The sequence below is a fragment of the Python bivittatus genome, unplaced genomic scaffold (assembly GCF_059951505.1).
Source record: "Python bivittatus isolate LINGU-HERP-01145 unplaced genomic scaffold, Pbiv_v1 ctg000080_np1212, whole genome shotgun sequence".
In the NCBI taxonomy this organism is placed as follows: Eukaryota; Metazoa; Chordata; class Lepidosauria; order Squamata; family Pythonidae; genus Python; species Python bivittatus.
In genome coordinates this window covers 81,793,781-81,813,818 of record NW_028277035.1, presented here as the reverse complement: position 1 = coordinate 81,813,818, position 20,038 = coordinate 81,793,781, and the positions used below count along the sequence as shown (strand labels likewise).

Sequence of the window (20,038 nt, the reverse complement as noted above, 5' to 3'; positions counted from 1 at the left end):
CAGATGATATTAAAACACAATTAACAATATGTGTGGATCATTCCTGACGACATATCTTATTACATGCCATGCTGAATTATATCCCAGAGGTATACAACCACCACATCAACTGGAAAATTAAAAGAATTTAAGATAAACAATGAGATGATAGAAGTAGTTGACAGTTATAATTTTCTAGGTTCCAGAATTGAAAAAGATGGTGGGTGTACCAAAGAGATTCATAGGAGCATAACAATGGGCAAAAAGGCATTGAGGGGTCTAGATGAACTGAAAGACTGAGATATTTCAATCAAGACGTTAGAATGGTTAACTCAATGGTGTTCCCTGTCATCCTATATGGAGGGAAGGGATGGATTCTGTGCATGAGCAGGAGGAAGAAGACGGGTGCCTCTGAGCTACAGTGTTGAGATGGCTGCTTTGCATTTCTTGGACAGCCAAGGGAATCAACCCTTCAGGACGAAAGGAAATCCAGCCAGAATGCTCCCTGGAAGCAAGGGTCATCCAACAAAAACTGTCATACTTTGGACACATCATGAGTGCTGTAGTATCTATGGAAAATATGATAATGTTGCTCAAGGTGAGCTGAAAGAGAAGAGGAGGCTGACAGTGCGTGAGGTAGGTAGCTGGAGTACTGGAAGACACGGAAAGGCACCTGCAAGAATTGTGTAATGCAGTGTTGTCCAAACTTGGCCACTTTAAGATGAGTGGACTTCAACTCCCAGAATTCCCCAGCCAGCCATGCTGGCTGGGGAATTCTGGGAGTTGAAGTCCACTCATCTTAAAGTGGCCAAGTTTGGACAACACTGGTGTAATGCATCAGGAGACAGGACAGGTTAGAGAGCTTTTGTTCATGGAGTCCCCAGAGTCAGCCAAACAAAATAAAACACAACTATTGCAACCCCTTAAATCACGATGTGGAGCCACAACCCATGTTCTTTAGACACAAGCATTTGATAGTTGCATATAAGTCTTTTTTTCAGTAAGAGGTAGGATTCAATAACTTGATTTTAAGGAGACCGCAAAATCCATGTAGCAACTGTTGTCACTAGTATAATGGTTAACCCTTTAGACATTTCAAATCTTCTTATACAGAAGATTATTGAGCATTCTTGATCGTTTCGTGGGCCAGGTTTTTTAAATTGTACAGCATCAAGTGCTAGCCATACTATGTTCCTTGAGACATTTATGTATTCATTCTAACAATGATGGCAATTATATTTACATTTCTCAAAGGAAGGGTTATAATCTATCAGGGCCTAGGAATAATATTGAAAAAGAGTCTTCTCAGCATGGGGGGAGAAGCATAAGAAAGAGTGTAAGAAAGTGTAATATCTGGGATAAGTGATCTTTCTGTAATTTAATAGTTCTGTACGTTTTAACAGACTGCTTTACAGAAGGATGTATTAAACCAGTTTGGTGTAGTGGTTAAGATATTGGCTTAATCTAGCAGGGCCTAGTCCTGCCTTAGTCATGAAAAACCAACTGGGTGACTTTGGGCCAGTCACTCTCTCTCAGCCCAATTCACCTCACAGGGTTGTTGTGGGGAAAATAGGAGGAGGAAGGAGTATTGGTATGTTTGCCACCTTGAGTTGTATATGAAAAAAGGTGGAATAAAAATCTAAAAAAACTACAATCCATTGTGGACCTAACTAAGTCACTTGAGGTCATGGACTGGGGATTTCTGGCAGTAGAAACAAGATGCCAATGGCTATTATTATCATTGTACTTTCCAGCAGCAGGACCTACCACAGGGAACCAATAAAGTGTCATCTGCTTCTATACAGCATTTAATTCTAGCCAGATTCCTCAGGATGAGCAACTTGTCACTCAGACATGAACTGAGTTTTTCCTCAAACATTTGTTCTTGCTTTTCCCTTTGCTTCTCTACCGGAGGCCTATCTGCAATGTCTTCCAGGACTACCTGATTCCTTTCAGTTTTCTAGTCCCTACTATGACTTTATTATGCATATTTTAGCCACAGTTTAAGACTGAATCAAGTGATATTTGATAAAAGTGGCCATTGGTCAGGAATGGCCTTAAGCACTTGTGAGATAGAATATAGAGGAAATTGAGCAAGCAGGCAGGGAATGCCAACAGGAGTTTGGTGAGAGAGTTCAGCTGAGGAGAGGGAAGAGGCAGGACAGAGAGGAAGCTGAAGACCCAAGAAGGGGGAAACAGTGTTGATTTATTGATACTGTACTGATATTTCCTGAGTGCTACTGATTGCACAGTATGCTGCCGATTGCCCTTAGTGTGTGATTGTCTCTCAGAGTAATTTCAAGTGGAGCAGCACAGAAATGTCACAAATAAATATCGGAGCATTGTTCTCATGACCTGAAGAGGATATACTGTGTTTGTCCCTGAAGATGACAACAGTTACACATATGTAACTGTTATGCTGGAAGGGAAGGTGAAGGACTAGATTCAAAGCTCTCTGCCTCCATGCTCCTCTTATCCAGGAAAAAGAGGGCTTATTGGAATGGATGCAGGCAGAACTTGCTGAGATTCAAGAATGCCAAGAAGCCTCCTGGAAGATAGAAGAAAATCAGACAGAAGGGGTGGAGAAATGGAAGATCCAAAAATATGTCAAGAAGAGTGTTTATTTTCTGGAGCTTCAGAATAGATCCCAGGGTCTCCCCAGTGATTAAGTTACTGGACCTCTGGATGAAGATCAGCTGCCACAAGCCTCAGGGACTGAGGAAGAGGACTCTATAGGCTGTGCAAAACTCTTGCCTTTGACTGGTGGTGATTGGCTCTGCTGATTGGAAACTCCCTACTGAGATGGACTGAAGCAGAAACCATTGGCCAGATTGTCTGTCAAGAGAAGTGTGCTGCCTTCCTGGGGCATACATTTGGCATGTGATAGAAAGGCTCCCCAAACTTTTTGCACCTACATACTATTATCCCTTTCTAATGATTCATGTGGGAACAAATGACACAACAAAGTACATCCTTAAAGACATTACAAGTGACTATATAGTGCTGGCCAAGAAGATGAAGGAACTCAGGGCAAAGGTGGTATCTTTTTTACTCTATTCTGTTAAAGAATTTGGCCCAAGAAGAGTGAGAATACTGAAAGGGAACGGATGGTGCCCGGTTACACAGATGGTGCCAGTGGATAACTACACACTGATCAGCTTGATACTGATATTGGGCTAAACTCTGAAACAGATTATTAAACAGGAGACCTGTGATCATTTAGCTAATAACACATTGCTTGGCAACAGCCAGCATGGATTAATTAAAACTATAAACCAATCTGATTTCCTTATTTTGACAGAATAACCAGTTCAGTCGACCACAGGAATATGGTGGACATACTGTACCTTGACTTGAGCAAATCATTCCACAAAAGTCCCCATGAAATCCGAGCATAAAAGATGGCAAAATGTGGGCTGGAATATGCTACCATTCAATGGATATCAAATTGATCGAACAATTATATCCAATAAATGTTTGTCAATGCCGGATTCCACATCAAATCAGAAGGAAGAGTTGAGATTTTGAGATCTGTGCTGTTCGACATATTTATAAATGACATGAATGAGGAGTTAGAAAATATGATTATTAAATTTGAAGATGACTTAAGGACTGGGAGATAGCAAAGAATCTAGACGACAGTATCAAGATGCAGTAGGATCTTAACAAACTGGAAAATGGGCCGAAATCAACAAGATGAATTTCAGTAGGGACAAATGCAAAATCCTTCATTTGGGTAAGGGAAATCAAAGGCATAAGTATAGGATGAAGAGACCATATTAGGTAGCACCAGATGTGAAAGATTTGGGTGTCTTGGTGGCTCACAAGCTGAACCAACAATGTGATGCAAAAAAAAAAAAAAGTGAATACAATTTGAGGTTACATCTACAGAAGTACAGTGCCAAGGTCAAGAGAAGTTATTGTTCCTCTCTATTCTGCATTGGTCAGACCATACCTAAAATACTATGTTCAGTTTTGGGTACTGCAATTGACAAACTGGAGCATGTGTGACGGAGTGTAACTAAGCTGATATCACCTGGAAAGAAAAATTTATGAGAGATGGTTGGAAACATTGGATATATTTAGTTTGGAGTAGAGAAGACTGCAGGGAGACATGACAGCTGTCTTAAAATATGCAAAGGAATATTATGTAAAAGATAGAGCAGAATTGTTCCGAGTTGTTCCAGAAGATAGGACAAAAAATAATGGACTCTAATAATGGAAGTAGATTTTGGTTAGACATCAGGGAAAAATTCATAATGGTAAAAGCTATTCAACATGGGAATAGATTGAATTGGGAGGTGATAAATTCTCCTTTGCTGGAAGTGTTTAAACAGAGACTGGATGGCCATCTGTTCGGGATGCTGTAGCTGCTGGTTCCTGCACAGAACAGGAGGTTGCACCAAGCCCCTTCCAACCTTTGCATTCCATTATTCTGTAAATCCTCATTCCATGTGGGAAAAGCACTCAGGAATGCCTGAAACTGTTAGTCTTCCATTAAAAATAACCCAATTATTCCACATAGAAAATATAAAATATGTCAGCAGGACACCAAGTAACAGTAATCTGTCAGATTTCTTAGGAAGCAGTTCAATTACTGTTTACCCTGATGTGGTCCCATTGACATATGAGAGTCTGCATCAAGGTAGAATGATTAGTGGAACAATCTTCTCTGGAAAGAAAACCAATTAACTGTCTTCACCAAATGTCTGCTGAAACATGAAAAGCTGTTTCAATAAAGATCTTTAGGAACAAGTAAAGCCAAGTGATAAGTCTAGGACTTATTTTATTAAGGGTCTATCTAAAATAAATTAGACTAAATCCTGCTTAAATTAATACTTCATGAAGGAATAAACCTCCTGACAAATTATAGATGGCAATTCCTTACATACATGCGATTCTTCCACAGGAATGAGGAAAACATTTCCATTGTTAATCAGATCTTATTTTGCCCTTTTCTTGATACTAGGAAGGCAGTTACGAATAAGCTTAGAAAAATATCCTGACAGTAGCACCAGGTTCTGATGTTTGCAATCAATGCTCTTCACTAATTCCACGTGACTCTGCTCTTCCATTTTCTGAACATCTTGTATGACTAAAGGGATAATTTATATAGTGTGGGATTCAGGGAATCCTTAACGAAGCACAAACACACATCTGACCCACATGGATCTAGTCAAATCATTACCCTTTTATAGCATTTTATCATAGTAGCTAAATAGCGCTCACTTTGCCCACCTATATTTTGCCTACTAGAGTTTCCATATATGTACCATCTTAAAGAAATTTTAACCTGATGAAGACAACAATCTAGGTACAATTCTTTATTCCTGTGGTAAGTGCACATTTAAAAATAGTAAATATAAGAGAAATACTGTACATCTCATCATAGCTGAGAACAACTGGTTCGATAACTCATTTCTCTGCTCAATCTGTTGTCTAGGTGCTCATTACTTCAAGACGTCTACCTACCTCAACCTTTTTAATGATTCTTTATCTTCTTTCAAATTAGGAGCATCTTTAAATTTGGAGCATCTTTAAATAATAACTGTCCAGAAAAGGGTGATCACTCTTAATCTAGGAAACATGGCCTTTCTGAGGATCACTGTCCTGCAGTCTGGCCAGATGGGAGGCCATGTTTGTGAGGTTGGGGCAGGGACAAGCTAGGGGTGTTGCTATTGTACTATATTCCCAGCTTGATGGCAGCATCCATTCCAGGTTACTTGATCTCACTGTTGTGTTATGGATTCATCAAGACAGTTAATGCTGGGCAATTTTAAGCTCCCCTCTCTGGGGTTGGAGATGGTTTGGGAATTCATGGCTGCCATTACAACTATAGAGATGTCCCAGATATGATCTGGTACCATGGGACTTGCTTGACATGGATAGATCATTTCTTCATGGCCATTTGGAGCTACTAATGTCAGCAGTGAGGAAGGGTCAATTAAGATGGCCTGCCTCAGGTGCCTGATGGACACAGAGAGCTCCACATGACACTTAGAGAATTCCCCAGAGATCAGGAGGACAGTTATGTTGAACATTGTGCTAGCCTGTGGAATATAGAGGCAACTAGGACATGAGACAGGATTGCTTCTGAGTGGTTGCTCATCATGCACTGATCTTTGACAGTTTCTTGGTTCCCTGAGGAGCTTGGGATGATGCAGTGAAGGGATGCCTGGAGCCACACTGGAGTAGGAAAACAAGGAATATTACCTGTGTGACCTCAAATCCAAGCCTACTTCAGGGTGATAATGACAGCAAAGCAGGATTTCATTTCAACCCTTATTTCATCTGTGGAACGTCAGCCAGTTACACTACTTAGAAGGTCCCAAGCCCTTTTAGGGCAGGGTACAATTATCTGACTGAGCATTTTGTGGCTAAAATTGCTTGTATTTGCTCTTATGCCTTCTGAAGGCTACTAACAACCTGTTGTTTTCAGGAGGCCTTTGGAGATTGATGGTGTGGAATCACTGGCCCAAGAATGATTAAACTGTTTTGTACTGCTATTATTACATATTCATTTTGTTTGTTTTGTTTTATATTTATATACTGCCTGGTGTCTCTTAGGATTAAGGCAGTCAATAAATCAAATAAATACATGAATGAATGAATGAATGAATGAATGAATGAATGAATGAATGAATAAATGCCCTCTGTAAACTGGAGACAAGATGATGTCATGACAATCTAGTCTTCTCTAACCTGGCAACCTTTAATTGCATTGGTATTCCAATGTACAGCATTCCCAGCCAGGATGCTAAATGGGAATTAACAATGTGGCCAGTTACTAGGTTGGGGAAGATTCCCAGGGCTACTTTTTCTGCAGAAGAATATAATTAGGTGTAGCACTCTATTTTCTGCACTCTCACAATTGTCTGCCTATTTATTTACCTACAATATCAGATTGTAGGGAGGCGTTTTATTTTGTTTTTTAATTTTGATCAGTGACTAATTTGAAACAAAATATAACAAAATCTAGCCATGGAGGCATAACATAATTAGGTATAAATAAAATAACGCACACCCTATTAATACGAAGTCTAAAAACCAGAAGTTAAGATCAGATCAGGAAAAAAAAAAGAATGATGAAATTAATTGCCAATGAAGTCTAAAACTAGATACTGAGTCTATAGCACAATAAATTAACAGTGGAGAAACACTGTGCACTGAAGATGTTACCTAGCCGGGTAACGAAACATTTGCAAGAAAACAACCAAGCTCTAAGAACCCCAAGGGCTCCACAGTTCAATCCTAAGCTACATATATTCTCTTCTGGTGTAGAAACAAATGGTATGGCAAGATCTAATAACCCAAAACATCAGGATTTTGATCCAAAATAACATAATTATTTTGGATCATTATTGAGAGTTAAATATTGCCCCAGTCATTAAAAATGCATGGTTTCCTAGCTGAATAGCTCAGTCACTAGAATTAATAAAACTTTTTATACAAAACTGAAGTTCACAAATTATAGGCAAGGAATGTCATTGAATTAAACTGTTGAGCTGGTTTGTAACTATATTGATCTCTCTTGCCATTTATATAATTTAGAAAAGATAAAGTCTCCTCTGCATTGAGGTTAATTCCTACTGATTTCATGGATGCATCCATGAAACAATTTGCTACTGCCTTTTCCCAGGATTTGTTTTTTACTTCCCAGTCAAGCCTATAGCCCTGATATTTCCTAGTGGTCTCCCATCCAATTATTATTCAGGCTTTACCTTGCTTAGCTTTTTAAAAATCAGCTATTGATTTATTATGTGCCACCAAGTCAGTAATGAACCAATTAAGGCATATATAATTTACCTGTCCCAAACAGCAAAGAACACTTAACACATGGTTTAGTTAATGCTAATCAGATGAAAAAGACTTCTTAGCAAATAACATGAGTCTGCAACACAGCAGCAGTCTGTAATTATAAAAGGGAAAATGATCCTTCTGCATTTATTTACTCCTTAGACTGTGTTTTTGATCAAGTCCTCACAAAATAGCTTTCAGTATATAAAAGGAAAAAAAAAGGAGAGCCAACACATTTACTCATAAAACAATAAAACGCCACATCATTGGTAGTAGCAATAACCAACCCCACAAATGTATGATGAAACCAATTAAAACAGTTCAAATTATTTTGGGGTCAAATCAGAGTAGCAGCACAAAAACCAAACCAAACCAACACCTACAGAAGAAACAACAGATCTTATGTCCTGTTAGTTTCTCTGCCTCCTAGTCTTGTACTTTAGAATTCTAAATCTATCTTCATCAACTGTAATTTTCCTCCATATATTCAGGGCCACAATCCCTTTGCACGTTGTTTGGAGGTCACTGAGTTGTAATGCAAAATATGTGGATGATACTAAGTTGAAGAATACTGTTCTAAACATTGCACTCACCTCTTAAAAGGTGATTTTGACTTTTGACTTTTCAAATAAAGTTTTTATTTGATATCCTTGACATGCTGATATTTTCATTTTCCTTCTAGATCTCTTTTTGTTTTGCTAATATGTACTGATATAAAGGAAGGGAAACATTAATCTGCCTGAGCAAATAATAGGAGGGCAGAAGGTAAATCTCCAGTATGAATAGTATCTCTGGCAGGATAATCTCCTTTTATGCATAAAACAAGAAATTTTGTGCATAACAGTCTCACCTGGTATATTCTTTTGGAACAATTTGAATTGGCTGGGTTCTGACAGAACTAAACTTAAGACGATTCAAGTGCTCTGTATTCCAGCAGTATAACATTTGACATGTTTTGAGTGTTCTGGTCATGGAAAACAATGGCAACTTGGAACATGTCTCTTGCCCTTTGTTTTACATCCCAGGGATCACCAGAACAAAAGGGTGGCAATCCATATTGACTGCTACTTGCCACCCGATTTACAGAAAAATTGACTAAGGAGATTATACCTTAGTACCTTTAGGAACAATTGCTTACATTTCCTGCAGAAAAAAGCCGATACAAAACACTCATGCATTCCACCCACTTAAACTCCAATTTCTTCACAGTAAAGAATAAAAAAGAATGTAACTTACCTATTAGGTAGACAGGAATGCAGCTGTGAGCAATCTTCTTCTCTGCACAAAAGAAGCAGCAGAGCATAGCCCAATATGGCTTTTCAGCCCTGAGCCAAATGCTTATAACTGCTGTTTTGTCCCAGCACTCTTGTTCATGCACCACCCATTCTAAGCCAGTAGCAGCAACAATATGACCAGGTCCTGCTGCGGTACTGCCTAGGATGCATTTTTTGAAGCCAAAACAAACCAATCACCAGCCACAAAACAAAAGTCTAATGGCTGAGCTTGGAATAATCTGGAACACTTAAAACAATGCCCCCCGATCCTGAACTTGTTCCAAGCACGGGAAAAAATCATGCATCTTTATGAGCTCACAACAAAACTCTTGGGACAAGCAGATTTATCCTGAATTTGGAACATTTGAAATATTTCAGACTAGGAACAATTTGCATACCCTTCGTTCCAAGAGTGCATTAAATGATAATATATTAATCTACAGAGAAAAATGGTACAAACTATACCAAGGCCATCCAGAGCAAGCCACATATATGGCAAAGATATACTTCATTTACCCAGCTAGTATTCAATGAAAGTAAATACAGTATAAGGTTGAGACTTGGCATTAAGCCTTATTTCACATTCCCTATATCTAAACGTTCACATGCTCACCAGGCAGACAATTCCTTTCCTGAAGGGGATATGTGCATACATCTATAAATTCACAAAAATGTGGTATGTCCCATCTTCTCTACCAGTGAATGTCAGAGAGAACATAATCAATAGAAATAATAAAACTGCCCCCATCTTCTGGAACGTAAATGTGGCAACCATTATGCTGCCTTAACGTGTTACAGATCCAGCACATGAGACAACCCATACTCTTGATCTCTTTCTGCCAAGATGGTGAAAAAAGTGATGTGAGACTGAAAGGGTTTCTCACAGTCTGACCACTTTCTGATAAGGTTTGCTCTAAAGATCTACGGAATCCAAAGACTTTTGGGAATTTCCATATGACAGTGCTGGCGATTCTATTGAAGCCTTAGTTTCATTTCACGAGGTGAAACAAGCTATCGATAAAATTATTCCTAAGTTCCCTTTCTACCAGTGCAGAACCTGGAATCTGAAAGCCCTCTTGCTTTCTGAGTCCTATGGACAACGGAGCAGATGGAACATAGCTGAAGTTCAGATGGTAGAAATTTTGCTCCAAAGATGACCAAACACAGGCCAAAGCATGTAACTGATTTGTTGTGGCCACTACTCCATGCTCAAGGAACTATCTAAGTAACTTACTTGTGCTGTTTGGGGGTTCTAAAATCTACCCCCACAAATGGAGTGTTGGAGACTACAGATTCATTTTCAAGGCTCTTTAGAAATAAAATATCTTGTATCCATATAGCTGTGGATGCCACAGTTGATGCACAAATGAAGTATCCATTGTCTTGTCTGGTACAGTTTTGAGGAATCAATTATAGCTTGTTAGGTCTGAAGATATGGACCAAACACTTAGAGGTATACATCTGGTCACATGGCTCCTGTCAGGCTTTATACCAGAGTTCAGCAGTAAATCTTGGCTGTCCAGACACTTAACTTGTTCTTCAGAGTTAGTCTTCCTCAGCAGATTTATATTTGTTTAATAAATATTACATGTTCTTGCATTTTCTTATGAGTTTCTAAGAATTCCTGATCATATTGTTGAAGGAGATGTGTGTGTAAATGTCATCAGCCACATCCCAAGAAAGATTGATATCTGGTTAGCCCTCTCACCAATTCATATATTCCAACCTGGCCCTCCAGTGCTGAGACAGCAAAAAATGGTTCATCTAAAACAGTTCTTCCTCCCCACCCACCTCCTAAATGGGGCAGAAATGTGTAAAGACCAAGGAAAGCATTGCAGGATCAGGAGAAAATGGTGAATGTATTTTCAGGATAGTTGGAAGTTGCAGGCAAAACCCTATATGACTGATACAGCTGAATTAATGCCAGTTAACTTGGCATACAACTTCTTAAGATGGTCATGAGAAGGGAAGAAATTTTGTAGAAAACTACACATGATCTCAAACAACAAGAGAGGTGCTTTCTTGATGATAACAATTAGCAGAGTGTAGGACACATGATCCAATTGTTCCTAGGAAATCACTGAAATTCCTGGAAGAAAACAGGAGTCCTTTGGAACAGGTGAGATCCAGGGAGCACTTTATAGCAGAAGCAGGGGATATGATGATAGCTGAATGGAGGTATAAATTGGGTTACTATAAGCAAACTCTGCAATAGATAAAAGAACAGGCCAACTGTCTTACTGTTTATATAGCAGCAAATGGTTGCTCCAAAGAGGTACTTGTTATCTCTTTCTCGATTTTGATTGTGGATAAAGGGCAGAGGATAAGTGGAGTTTTACATTCAATAATTGAAATACAATCTTCCAAAAACATGTCATGACTTGAGGACTTCCATTGGAAATGAAATGATTGGGTGAACCATAGTTCTAGACAACTTCTTGAATGAACAGATGAGCTCTGCAGGGATAGAAAAAGCCACAATATGGAATCAAATGAACAATTTTACAAACAAGGTTGACTACCACAGAATTTGAGGGTGAAAGAGGAGAGTGCAAAAGCTGGCTTGAAACTCAACATTAAAAAAACTAAGATTATGGCATCCGGACCCATCAATTCCTGGCAAATAGAAGGGGTAGAAATGGAAGCAGTAACAGACTTCATTTATTTGGGCTCCAAGATCACCGCAGACGGAGACTGCAGCCATGAAATTAAAAGACGCTTGCTCCTTGGGAGGAAAGCTATGGCAAGCCTAGATAGCATATTAAAAAGCAGAGACGTCACCTTGCCGACAAAGATCCGCATAGTCAAAGCTATGGTTTTTCCAGTAGTAATGTATGGCTGTGAGAGCTGGACCATAAAAAAGGCCGAGCGCCGAAGAATTGATGCCTTTGAACTGTGGTGCTGGAGAAGACTCTTAAGAGTTCCCTGGACTGCTAGGAGGTCAAACCAGTCAATCTTAAAGGAAATCAACCCTGATTGCTCATTGGAAGGATCGATAATGAAGCTCAAGCTCAGATATTTTGGCCACCTAATGCGAAGAGAGATCTCTTTGGAGAAGACCCTGATGCTGGGAAAGATTGAAGGCAAAAGGAGAAGAGGACGGCAGAGGATGAGATGGTTAGATAGCATCACTGAAGCAATGAGCATGAAACTGAGCAAACTCAGGGAGGCAGTGAAGGACAGGAAGGCCTGGCGCAATATGGTTCATGGGGTCACGAAGAGTCGGACACGACTTAACGACTAAACAACAACAACAACAACCACAGAATTGCATTCAGGCATTTGGTATGTGGTAGTTCAGTTACGAAGTCCTTGGGAACGAAGTCCCAAAGCTTTTGCTGCCCTAACTGATTCATCATCTGAGCTAACAAGCTCATTCGGGTTGCTATTTGGTTCAGATACAGAAGTGAGGCATTAGTGACTTGATCAACTGTTGGAAGGGTTGCAAGAAGTTCTGTAGCCAGAGTTTAATCCTTGATCTCTCAGAACAGAAGAGGGGAAATCAAGCTGTCAGGCTTCAGCTATCAGAGCTTGGTGGTAAATTTCAACTCTCTAGGTACTTAAGCCCACATTCAGGAAAATGCTTGCTCAGTAGAAAACTTTCCAATATTCACTCATTTAGATTAGACTCTTTCTTGTAAACAAGAATGAAGTCATACAATATATGATTATTTCCTCTCTGCAGTACAAAGAAGTCAAAGCCTCTTCAATAGGTCTGTGCCCTACCGTTTAAACTCTAGGCTTTTCCTTCTTCTCTTTCCTAGTTAATACTTAATTTACCTGGTGGCTATAGCTGGTTCAGAATGCAGTGACATGGGCAAGGATGGGGGCATTGGCATTATGCTCACGTGAGCTTGCTGCTTCATGAACTGTACGGTTACCAGTTGGCTTCTAGGTACAATTCAAGGTGCTCGCTATCACCTTTAAAGCCCTTCATGGCATAGGGCCTGGCTATTTGAGGGACCACTTATCTCCACCCATCCAGTATGTTCAAGCAAGATGGGTGTGCTCTGGGCCTCATTGATTAAATAGTGTCTTCTTATGGGACACAGAAGTGCACTTAATTTTTTTGTAGCACCTTATGCTTGATTTCTAGTTGGGTGTATTGTTCTTTTGGTGAGCCATGATCTTTCACTTACAGTATATGTTTTGTTTTCTTTTTATTTGGAAGCCACTCAGAGTCGTCAAGGAGTTGGGCTGCCTCAAAACTGGGTAAACTAAAATAATTGTAATGACAAAGTCCTAGATAGATTAGGACCTATGTAACAGTAAGAAAGCATCTTCTCTATAGGTCCTTGCCCATCTGCTAAATTGTAATGAAGAGTTCCTCTTAAAGTTATTGCTTCTGCCAGAACTTTGCTATATGGTGACCTGAAAGAGGGTCTTCTGATACAAACTCCCCAGCTGTATAATTGCCTCTTTGTTCAGTTATGTTTGACTTAAAACACATCTGTTCTCCCAGGCTTTTGATTAAATTGGTACTGCTGATTTGGTCTAGTATTGTTCCAAAGTGAAGATTTTCAACAGCTATTGATGAAAGTAGACTTGGATCTGGGTCTAGTCCAACCTCTTACCACTAAGTCATCTTCTGAGGTTCGGGCTCTAACAAATGTGAACCTGAAGGGATTCTTCACTTCAGTCGAGTTGTTGGTGCAGCACTGTTTCTACGCAACTTTACCCAATGGAGCACCAATTCTAGATATTGCAGGAGACCACTGCGCTGTGTGCAAGTAACTCCTTTACCACCCTTTGAAGGGCTTCTGAGCATGCATTTATTTCTGTTAAAGTGAAGTAGCCAGGCAAAGAGAAGCAGACCACCAAGACACTTCAATTTGTTGTATTGCGGTGCTATTTCCCTCTAGTAATCAACAAAGTAGCCCCATTTTGTGCATCCAGAAAAAAAATCATTTCTGAAATAATAATGCATATATAAACAAGATACCACTATCACACTAAATTATACTTTCCTTAAACACAGGAAATAGCTTTATCATCTAGGTAGGCTTTTGAACAAGCTCATCCTCTTTATTGGACAGGATACATCTCTCTCCTCCTTTGTCTCATCCTGCTTTTCCATGGTAAGGTGCTATCCAAGTGTCTCTTTCATAAAGAGAATGCATGAACGTGCACACATGTATGCACACACACATTCATGGGAACACAAGACACATCTAGGCCCACATTATACAACTGATTCTATGAAGCAGCAGTGAAATGGTAAATCAACCCTTCTGTAGAAGCACAGTCCAGTTGGATGTCCTGTATCAGCAGCCTATCATTGCATGATTAAGTTCTTACCAGACTTTTCAGTAAGGGCAGCCTTCCTGATCTGGTAACTACTAAGAGCAAGCCAAATACACAGAGTCAATCTATGAACATTTAATCTCTGCAGAGAAGGCAGATTAAGGGTATAATTGACCCATATAATCCGCCTATCATCTCCAGTCAAATGCTTCCTACTTCCGGTTTAGGCAGACGGGGTGGGTGGGGGCCATCACAGAAAGCAATCAGGGAGTGCATATTACTGGGACTGTGGATCTCATCAAAGTTCGAGATGGCTTTTTAATCACTGATCTCAGAGACTGCCAGACTTAAGCAGATGAGCTTGCTGGTAAGCACATCTGCTTTAATCCTTATCTTCTGCTTGGGCAGGCTTGTGTCTTCAAGGAATATCAGGAGGGGGAAAAATAAATTAATTTTTGTTTAGATCTTTGCATTCTTAGGAGCTTCAGTGGATGATTTGATTTCTCATATCAAAAACATGCTCTTTTTCTTTTAAGAAGTATTTTTGAGCAAGTGACAGGCTACAGAATTAATTGTCTGAATTGAGGAGGAAAAAAAGCCATCTGCACCATTTGTGGATCCAGTAATCAATATCCTATGAAATCTAGGGACTTGGCTTCATAGCTTATTTCCCTGTACTTTCTTGCCTGTTGTCGTATTTATAATAATGCATATTTTACAGTACTGATATTAGGGCACTGCAAATCCTTTTGAAATAGTTGCTCTGGAACCTGTGAGAGTAGAGACCAAGCTCCAATTCTTGGGGCTGCTCGCGAAGCTCTCCTGGATTTCTCTACATGAGTGTGCATGCACAGCTACTTCTCTTGGGGAGACAGCCAGGAGCAGCTTTGGAAGCTGCTGGGTGAACCTGGCAAAAGATGTGGCTGCTTTAATGATTCTAATGCAGGTGCTTTGCATGTGCGCTTGTGTGTTCAAAGGATTTTCACTGCCCTAATGAATACAGTGGTTTTCATGACAGGATTAGCAGTGATTGAGATTTCTCAGAGTCAAGCGTGATGCAAAGGCAAACTAGATGTGACGGTAATTGTGTGGTTGGCCTTTAACTGCTAATTTTTCTTTATGGAAAGAAAGGGGGATGAGATGGGGAACTGAATTAAGGAAACGCTGCACTGCAGTGGTCTATGTCCAGAAAGGAACTCTTGTGGCTGCTGTTTGCAATGGGAAATCAGCTTTTCTTGGTGCGATACCATCATTGTGCACAGACCCTTGGATTCTCCTAGTGTTGCTGCTCCAGAGCCATGCACTGAGGCATAATGTAGGAATAAACTGATATATATTTTGGCACCATTATCAGCATGCACTAGCATGTGGAAAGGTATACATACCTTTTTCTGCCTGTATGCAACCATATGAAGATGCAGGCTGGTTCTTTGAAAAAACAAGATTTTGTGTGTGTGTGTATGTGTGCTTATGAGTCAGTGTTGACTCCTGGCAACTGCCTGGACTAGTCCCTGCAGTTTTCTTGGAATGATTTTTGGAAGTGGTTTGCCCTTGCCTCCTTTCTAGGGCCGAGAGAGAAGGACTGGCCCAAGGTCACCCAGCTGGCTTTATACCTAAGGCAGGACCAGAACTCCTGGTTTCCCAGTTTCTAGCCTGGTGCCTTCACCATTACACCAAATTGGCTCTCTATCAATCACTACTCCTTGCAGTATGAACACATTCGTATATGTTAAGCAAGGATGTTTTAAAATCCATTTTTTCACAGCAACTACAGTGGCTTGTTTTGCACGTAGCCTTAAAACCAAATGAGTCGATTCACATAGCAAACTATGCCAAACAATTACAGATATTACATATGAATCAGAAATAATAATGATTACAATAATAAAGCTTCACAGATCACTGGGAAACAAGTACTTGTGTTTTAGATCTGTGACCTGACTATTCCCACGGTGCATGAAAGTATGTGCTAGAAATGTGTTACTACATGGATTTCTCCATAGAATAGGAAGATAGCATTTCAACTGAATAAATTGTAAAGTACAAAAATATAATAAATATAGGCCTGTAATTAAAGAAGGATGTTGAAAAAAAATTGAGAACTATTGTTCTATTTTCTGTGCATATGGTGACCATTATGATTTATTTATAAAGCAGGCAATTTATTATTGTATTAAGAGCTTTATAAAAAAGGACAAAAGATGCCTATAATGGTATACACTCCATACTGTAGTTCAAAACTGTCCCGGTCTACATTGGTTTACTGTTGTATGAATAAGGGACCAGATTGAACAGCCTTTGTGTTTTAGAGCTAGTTTGAAAGTCTCCCTGGTTTACTGAAACACAGCCTCCATACTTCCTGGATCAGGATTTTCTGCTTTAAGCTCTGCTTTATCAACCAGGGCTGCCAAACAGAGTATAATCTGATTTACAAAGCAGGATTGTAGACAATTTGTAAAAAAAAAATAAAAAAAAAGTTTCTTCTGAATCTGACTGGCTGATAGGAAGAAGGATAGGAAGGGGGCGAACCAATGCTTGATGGAAATCTGAGATCATCAGATATGAACAAATATGTTTTGAATGCTTAGAATTCAGTTCATACTGGAGAAAGTATATTAGGTTCTCAATCCTGATGTTCAGCTAAGATCCAAGACTGGTATCATGATTATATTTTTGTCCCCCATCTCCAGGTTTCATCGGTAGATGCCAAAATTCCTAATGGACCACAAAGAAACTGCAGCTGTTCCAAATCTGGACTACCTTCCCATTTATGTAAAGTTACAGGACCTGATTTAAGATAAGGTCTTGATAAGACAGTGAAATTCATTAGCTGCTATATGAGATCAGAGTTCCTGTTTATCTAGATAATGGAAGAGGTTAAACTACTTTACATAACTTAAAATAGCCTGTTACTTTTATCAGGGAATACAGTGATAATATATTCTCAAGGCAATTTCAGAAGTAACATATAAATATGTGGATGGACATATCTAGCACCAAACCGAGTATATTATAAATGATCCTTTCTTTCTCATTGCTAATGGTCCTTGCTCCTTCTTTGTGGCTAGCATTTTAATGGATAAGAAAGAAATCAGTGTATTACAGTAAACAGCTCTTGGAAAATAAAATAAGCCTTACTAGATGCTCATTGCAGACCTTCACAGACAATGTCCCCCAGTAACCTGAAGCAAAATTTTGAAAAATGTTGATGGCTTTTTTTTCCACAATAAATTTGATTAAGTTACAGAATAAAGGTGATTAAAATGTGGACTCCACAGTAATATTCAGATACTCTCCTGCAGACTCTAATATTCCTCAAAGAGAATAATTCTGCTATTTTAACCCATGGGGATAAGGCTTTATAAAGGTAATGAGCATTAAGCAGTATAAAGTGGATGATTTTAGGAATAAAAGACCCCCCCCCAAATTAGCAGTTCTGTAAATATATTAACAACAATATTAATAAAATGCCATTTTAAAAAGTGAGTATTTCAGGCAGGAAAGGGAAAGAATCAAACGGATATAGCACTGTTTACAACGAGAAGAGAGAGCAAGCATTTGTTGGCTATTTTGGCATTTCTGAACCTGATGCAAGCCAAGCCAACCTTGCCAACTGGCCAGGTTCATAGGCATTAGAATGGCTTGATCCAACTTGATCCCCTCCAGATTTTTGACCAGTTGTCACCCAGCAGTCATTGGTGGATCTCGTAGGCCAAATATCTGGACAGGGCTAGGTTTTGGGAAAGTTTGCTTTAGGATATCAAGGGAAGAATGAGTTCTTGTATCCTGTGAAAGTCGAAGGTGAAAATGCTCATGTCATCTCAAATAGCAACAGCCAAAAGCCATATGAAACCAGTTTACCATGAAAGCAAGAATTTAATGGTTAGTCATCCTTTCTCAAATAAGATGGTGACTGGAAAATGATGAGGTGCTGGGATTTGCATTATATTTCTGTAGACCAGGCATCATCATGATGTGTCTGAGGAAAAACTATGGGTTTTGGTCTTTTGAGCACAAAGACCTCATCATTTTTGCAGGAAACTGCTCCCTCTGTCATTAAGGCTTGGGCTATGATGGATGTTTTTGGATTAAAAATCAAGCAAGGACCTGAATGGGCAAGGTGTTGATTCACAAAAAGGAACATTAAGAATATTATATGCATGGTTCTCAGTAGTAGAGTCAAGCCCTTACAATGGAGCTTAAAATAAAGCTCTCAGTGATGCTCACCATTGGCCATAATGGGGCAGTTGGGAGTTTTCATTCAACAGTATTCAGAGGTGTCCACAGAGAGGGGGTCAAAAAAGTCAAGATGTTGGCCCCAACCATGCAATCAAAGGTCCAACCTCTTTTTACAATGTATGAAAAAGGATGGGGCTTTGATTACCTGGTTATCGCTTCCATCTTGACTTTTTTGACCCCCCTCCCTGCAGACACCCCTAAAAACATTTCAAGAGCCACAGGTTCCTTTTCTCTGCCTTACCACTTTTGGGAAATGTTCCTCAAATGAGACACAAGTTGTGGCTCTAACCCAGGTTCTACCCCATGTATACCCGTGCCTATGGGGACTGTATGGCTTATAGATCTGCTTCAGATGGCTTTTTGTTATACAGTTCCTGTTCTGCCAAGATGGTGCCTAGATAAAAACACATTTATTAAATAGCCTTTATTTTCCTCTATAAATGGTGTCCAAGGCACTTATTATGAATATCGATTGTGATCCAATTGAACAGAAACATTCCAGACACTTATTCCTTTTGAGAAGTTCAGGGCAGTTGGCTGGGATACACCCTGGAAAGTGTTCAATGCAAAAGTTACCACTGAAAAGAACAGTCCCTGGAAATGTATTGCTAACTGAAGAATTTCTGCAGTGAGGGGGAGAGTGCTAGCAGATCTGTAACTGAGAGAAAAGGACTGGCTGTTTGTCGCTGGCTGCCGAGTGGAAAGGTGATTTGCGTCTTGCATTTAAATTCTCTTAAGAGGGAAGGAATCTCTGGAGGGCTTTATGCATGAATGAGGCATTCTCGGTGGATATGGGTCATGCTAGTAGATATACACAGGAAGATTATTTGACTCCAATTCATGCCACTTGATATAATGTGATAAAACATTTGACATGGGAGATAAGTTCCATTTTAATCTTGCAGGGAAAGGAGGAGTGAACAAAGAGAATTATGCAGTTGGAAGAGGCTTCGGTGGGAAGGAAAATGGGAATACAGATGAGTATCAATCAAAAGAGGAATTTGATAAAGTTTGGGATGATGAACATGGGAGACAAAAAGCTTTCCAATCCAATGTAAGCAAGAGAACAAGTAAAACAAACCTCCAGAAAAATCTGAAGGTGTTCCAGCTGGGATACCAGAACAGAGGGGAAGACAGGACACGTAGGGCACTGAGAGGCAGGAGAGCAAAAACAAAGGAAGCTGTTGTACAATCACACAAACACACAGACTCATGCATTCCTAACAAGTGACTGGAACAGGAATATGAAGCACCTGCTGCAAGTTGAAATGCTAGCTATACAATTACGGCCAGGGCAAAAAATGTATTCTAGAGAAAAAAAAAGCAACAGAAAGGCAAAGAAACTGTGAAATACATGACATCCTCTTTAAAATAAAATCTTAGTTAATTCTTTAAAGTAACTGGGCGCTACAGTCCTCTTTCACAATTTATCCACATTTGGAATTGCATCTGATATCAAAATTAACCTTACATGTTCAGGTTGGAAAATGGATACAGAAACTTTC

The 20,038-nt window shown here is 39.5% G+C and overlaps 1 protein-coding gene across 1 annotated transcript in view; it reads right to left on the bottom strand.

The window, feature by feature from the left end:
• CADPS (calcium dependent secretion activator) overlaps window positions 1-20,038 on the bottom strand; it is a 402,311-nt gene that overhangs the window by 36,301 nt on the left and 345,972 nt on the right. The window lies entirely within an intron of this gene.